The following is a 6,647-nucleotide window of genomic DNA, read 5'->3' on the forward strand; positions in this document are numbered from 1 at the left end:
CCTAACAATCCCCCTTTTTAGGGACAATGTAAATTAAGTGACTGGGGGCTTTTTACTGGAGCGGTCAATCAAAATATGCGATTCTGATAGTGGTGGGAGAAACGCACTGTTAATTCAATCCCGTCGCTCCACAGATCACCTAACCTGTCATTTTAAACTTTACAAATTAAAGACCCAGCCAACTTGTACCATCTATTAACCCCTGAATGAGGCTAACCAAACTGGGTGTCTTTAAATCAACAAATTAACTCTTTAATTGGAAGAACTAAATTCTTAAACACTATGAAGATATAAACAACATTTAAAATAGAAAAAATTAGAGTCCTTGCAAATTTACAGTCTAATGTTGCTTGAAGTCCTCACAGCCGTGCAATGGAGATAAAAGGTTCTTCCACAGTAGAACAGTTCGTAGTCTAACTCCAGCAGTAAGTGATGCTTCCTTCTTCAGCGAATTTCAACAATTAACAACTTGCAAACACTTTCAATAGAATCAATCTGACTTTAGAGTTTTTGAGGGATAAAAGATTGTCGCAATCTAACTTCCCTTTCTTCAGTTCTTTATCAGAGATCTCTGTTTTGGCTTTATTTTTTTTTAGAATTTTGAGAGATAATTAAACCGACTAAATTTCTCTTCCTTCAGTTTAAATGGCTGAGAGCTCTTTTTTCAGGTGCTAACACCACAGCTGTCTGTCTGTTAGAACAAACTGTCTTCAACTAAAAAGCCAGTTCAAAATTGAATTGTAACAAACGTATCGCTTGATACTCACTCGTGGCTGTATCTATGGTAACGAGAATGCACCCTTTGAATCTGTCTCCAAATGGTTGTATCCAGTGGCAACCAAAAATGCATTTTCTCTAACTCCTGAACCTTGCTGGTTCTTAAAGCAATACTGATCCTTTGCAAGCCTTAAAGGTACACCGCATATTCCTGGAAAAAAAATACAGGACCATGACATAAGTCATCTCAAAGGGCTAATGAAAAGGAGTTGTCAGATTAAGTGTCAGAGCTTAAGGATGAAAACTAAACAGGTGTTCTCTCAAAAGTGTGCATTACCTAGGAATGGTAGACCAATGCAAGAATCCCAGAAGTGTTTTATAGTTGTTTGCAAAAATATTAAGATGTAGTTCTGAGTAGAAAGGGAAATCAGTGAGTGAGTCATTTAAAGCTATTTCTGGATACCATTTGGCCAATTCAAGGGTAGTATTTGTAAAGATCTGAAAGATCACAATCCAGTGCCAACCCTCAAACAAAGAATTGTACAGGACTTCCTGAGGAAAATAAATTGCTAAATTTTCTCAATCACTTCTAGTAATGGTCATAAACTAGCTAAACATCAATCTTTCTGTTCCCCCTAAGCAAAAGCTACTTTGTGATATTAATTTTCACATTTTAAAAACAAGTTTTCAGAGGCTAGCAACTTGAGCTTATCGGCATGTCATAGAGTTATACAGTACAGAAACAGGCACTTTGGACCATCATGTCTGTGCTGGCCATCGAGCACTTGTTCATTCTAATCCCATTTTCCAGCACTTGGCCCATAGCCTTGTATGCTATGGCATTTCAAGTGCTCATCTAAATACTTCTTAAATGTTGAGGGTTCCTGCCTCTACCACCCCTTCAGACGATGTGTTACAGATTCCAACCAACCTTTGGGTGAAAAAGTCTCTCCTCAGCATTCTCTGCTCTAAGGAAAACAACCCTAGCCTCTCCAGTCTCTCTTCATAGCTGAAATGCTCCAGTCCAGGCAACATCCTGGTGAAACTCCTCTGCACCCTCTCCAGTGCAATCACATCCTTCCGAGGGTGTGGCAACCAGAACTGTCCACAGTACTCCAGCTGTAGCCTAACTAGCGACTTATACATCTCCATCATAACCTCTGTGCTCTCATATTTTATGCCTTGGCTACTAAAGGCAAGTATCCCGTAAGCCTTCCTCACCACCTTATCTACCTGTGCTGCTGCCTTCAGTGATCTCTGGACAAGTACAACAAGGTCCCTCTGTACTTCCTAGGGTCCTACCGCCCATTGTATATTCCCTTGCCTTGTTCATCTTCCCAAAATGCATCACCTCACACTCCTCAGGATTAAATTCCATTTGCCACTGCTCTGTCCATCTTACCAGCCCAACTGTATTGTCCGGTAACCTAAGGCTTTCCTCACTATTTACGACACCACCAATTTTCGTGTCATCTGTGACTGTAAATGTATGTACATCCCCTGTACTCTTCAGTCTATCATTATAGGCAGTGAACTATTGAGTTTAGGGGGTAGAAAAGGGACAAGAAACCGAAGCAAAATACTGTAGATGCTGAAAATTTGAAATAAAAACAAAAAATGCTGGAAATACTCAACAGGTCTGGCAGCATCTGTGGAGAGAGAAGCAGAGTTAACGTTTCAGGTCGGGTCTGATGAAAGGTCACTGACCTGAGTATTTCCAGCATTTTTTGTTTTTATATTAGATAAGAAACCCAATTGGGTTTGAACCAGCAATTAACATCCATTATAGAAATAAAGGAGATAAGGCAATTGATCCAGTGGCTATTCTCACTCAATTTCACTTGGTCACAAATGTGGCTTGGCATTAAGGAAATTTTGGCTCTCTTATGCTGTTTTTATTTTGTTTGTAAAATGCTATTAACATCCCTGTTTTGTCCTGTCGTACAAATCAGTCTATGTGAATTCCCAAGTAAGTATTGTGTGACAGTTAATCTAGTTAGAATAATGAGCAGTTTTTCTTTAAATGCCAGTCAATAGAAATGTAAGTGCCCATGATAACAATTAAGCCTGGCCTGGGGAAACTTAAGATTCACTGTTTGCAATCATTCAAAATCATGTACTGTAGTCATAGTAGATTTTTTCCACATGGTTTTCATTCTCTCAGAATCTGAATGTGATGCACTGAATAAAAAAGTGGAATCCTTGACCATCTGTGAGGCTTCCTCCATGTCTCCAGATTTTGTGTTTTTTGCGGTTCTTCAGAGGGCCAAAGAAAATGTTGTTCTGTTCTCAGTGTTGACAGCTTCAGGAAATCTAGTCAAGATATATAATCCCAATGATGGAGACATCTTATGGAAAATTTTCCAGTCCTGGTGCTGAAATAACAGGACTGGAATGCTGTAGGTTTACACACACCGCTTTGGCTGAATGCTATGGTTGCAGTGTTTCCCAAAATGGCTGTATGTAATCTTCTCTTCTTTGGCCTCCTTGTCTCGAGAGACAATGGGTAAGTGCCTGGAGGTGGTCAGTGGTTTGTGGAGCAGTGCCTGGAGTGGCTATAAAGGCCAATATTAGAGCGACAGACTCTTCCACAGGTGCTGCAGATAAAATTGTTTGTCGGGGCTGTTACACAGTTGGCTCTCCCCTTGCGCTTCTGTCTTTTTTCCTACCAACTGCTAAGTCTCTTCGACTCGCCACACTTTAGCCCCGCCTTTATGGTTGCCTGCCAGTTCTGGCGATCGCTGGCAACTGACTCCCACGACTTGTGATCAATGTCACAGGACTTCATGTTGCGTTTGCAGACGTCTTTAAAGTGGAGACAAGGACGGCCGGTGGGTCTGATACCAGTGGCGAGCTCGCTGTACAATGTGTCTTTGGAGATCCTGCCATCTTCCATGCGGCTCACATGGCCAAGCCATCTCAAGCGCCGCTGACTCAGTAGTATGTATAAGCTGGGGATGTTGGCCGCCTCGAGGACGTCTATGTTGGAGATACGGTCCTGCCACCTGATGCCAAGGATTCTCCGGAGGCAGCGAAGATGGAATGAATTGAGACATCGCTCTTGGCTGACATACGTTGTCCAGGCCTCGCTACCATAGAGCAAGGTACTGAGGACACAGGCTTGATACACTCAGACTTTTGTGTTCCGTGTCAGTGCGCCATTTTCCCACACTCTCTTGGCCAGTCTGGACATAGCAGTGGAAGCCTTTCCCATGCGCTTGTTGATTTCTGCATCTAGAGACAGGTTACTGGTGATAGTTGAGCCTAGGTAGGTGAACTCTTGAACCACTTCCAGAGCGTGGTCACCGATATTGATGGATGGAGCATTTCTGACGTCCTGTCCCATGATGTTCGTTTTCTTGAGGCTGATGGTTAGGCCAAATTTGTTGCAGGCAGCCGCAAACCTGTCGATGAGACTCTGCAGACACTCTTCAGTGTGAGATGTTAAAGCAGCATCGTCAGCAAAGAGGAGTTCCCTGATGAGGACTTTCCGTGCTTTGGTCTTCGCTCTTAGACGGGCAAGGTTGAACAACCTGCCCCCTGATCTTGTGTGGAGGAAAATTCCTTCTTCTGTATGTAATATATTTAAATATATTACCCATTGAGGGTTGGTTGCTCAAAGGGGAAGAAAAGTTTATTTTTGTATATTTTTGAATGATGCTGGGAAAATCTTGTGTGGTCATTTAAAATTAAATAATTGTACACGAGGGCAAAAACTATTTCAGCCTTCTCGAAAGCTCTTTGGAGCAAACAAAAGACTGCCATAAATTGGTGGTTAACAATAAATAATAGTTTGGACTATTGATGACACATTGGTCTATCTAACAGGTGGAAGATGTGGTGGTTTGGTACTGACCATCCATGTTGGCATCAGAGGGACTGACTGCTAAATTGAACAGACTAAGAAATAATTAGCAAATTTTGGCCAGGTAGCTGTCATAGAATCATAGAAAATTTATGGCACAGAAGAGGCCACTTGACCCATGTCTCTGCCAGCCGAGAAAAAAATCCCCCAGCCTAATCCCACTTTCCAATATTTGTCCATATCCCTGCAGTTTACGGCACTTCAGGTGCACAGACAGGCTCCTTTCAAATGAGAAAAGGTTTTCTTCCTCTACCACCCTTTCAGGCAGAGAGTTCCAGGCTTCCACCATCCTCTGGGTGAAAAAATCTAACATAAATTCAAACAAAACCCATAGTGTTTATATTTGAATTGAATTACGTTACTTAGTTTCTTTCTCTGATGCCAGAGATGGCATCTGTCTGATACTATTTTGTGTCAAAACACAATTTTCAAAGAATAAACCTTTTTCACACTATGTACTGTGAAAGACAGAAAGAAACCAATACCACCATACATTTTGGACAAGAAGACTTCATTTTTGCTTCAACATGGTTGACATTTCTTGAGATGAGACTAATGAGATGTGTTCAGTCATTGTCATTATGGCACAGAAGGAGGCCATCAAGTCCATGTCAGTGCTCTGTTGAGCAATCCAATCAGTCCCATTCCTCTGCTCTTTCCCGGTAGCCCTGCAAGTCTATTTCACTCAAGTGCCCATCCAATTTCCTTTTGAAATAATTAATCGCCTCTGCTTCCACCACCCTCGTCATTACCACTTGTTGCGTAAAATATATTCTCCCTCATATCCTGTTATATGTTGGTTCTGTAAGCTGCCACCATAGTCTAGCCAGAGAGATTTTTTTTTTAGAGATGCAGCACTGAAACAGGCCCTTTGGCCCACCGAGTCTGTGCTGACCATCAACCACCCATTTATACTAATCCTACACTAATTCCATATTCCTACCACATCCCCACCTGTCCCTATATTTCCCTACCACCTACCTATACTAGGGGAAATTTAAAATGGCCAACCTGCAAGTCTTTGGCATGTGGGAGGAAACCAGAGCACCCAGAGGAAACCCACGCAGACACAGGGAGAACTTGCAAACTCCACACAGGCAGTACCCAGAATTGAACCCGGGTCGCTGGAGCTGTGAGGCTGCGGTGCTAACCACTGCGCCACTGTGCCGCCCAGTAGTAATTAAATACGAACATACGAATTAGGAGCAGGAGTAAGCCACCCGGCCGTACGAGTCCGCTCCGCCATTCAATAAGTTCATGGCTGAACTGATTACTCCACATTTCCACCTACCCCTGATAACCTTCCACCCCCTTGCTTATCAAGAATTTATCTACATCTGCCTTAAAAATATTCAAAGACTCTGCTTCCACCACCTTTTGAGGAAGAGAATTCCAAAGACTCATAACCCTCAGAGAAAATATTTCTCCTCATCTCTGTCTTAAATGGGTTTTCGCCGGGTGCTCCGGTTTCCTCCCACATCCAAAGACTTGCAGGTGATAGGTAAATTGGCCGTTGTAAATTGCCCCTAATGTAAGGAGGTGGTAGGGAATATAGGATTACTGTAGGGTTAGTATAAATGGGTGGTTGTTGGTCGGCACAGACTCGGTGGGCCGAAGGGCCTGTTTCAGTGCTGTATCTCTAAAAAAAAATGGGCGACCCCTTATTTTTAAACAGTGACCCCCAGTTCTAGCTTCTCCCACAAGGGGAAACATCCTTTCCACATCCACCCTGTCAAGACCCCTCAGGACCTTATATGGTTCAATCAAGTCGCCTCTTACTCTTCTAAATTCCAACAGATACAAGCCTAGCCTGTCCAATTTTTCCTCATAAGACAGCCCACCCATTCCAGGTATTAGTCTAATAAACCTTCTCTGTACTGCCTCCAACTCATTTACATCCTTCCTTATAAGGAGACCAGTACTGTACACCGTATTCCAGATGTGATCTCACCAATGTCCTGTATTGCTGAAGCATAACCTCCCTATTTTTGTTTTCAAATTCCCTTGCGATAAACAATAACATTCTATTAGCTTTTCTAATTACGTGCTGTACCTGCATACTAAT

Source organism: Heterodontus francisci, chromosome 9 (assembly GCF_036365525.1).
Source record: "Heterodontus francisci isolate sHetFra1 chromosome 9, sHetFra1.hap1, whole genome shotgun sequence".
In the NCBI taxonomy this organism is placed as follows: Eukaryota; Metazoa; Chordata; class Chondrichthyes; order Heterodontiformes; family Heterodontidae; genus Heterodontus; species Heterodontus francisci.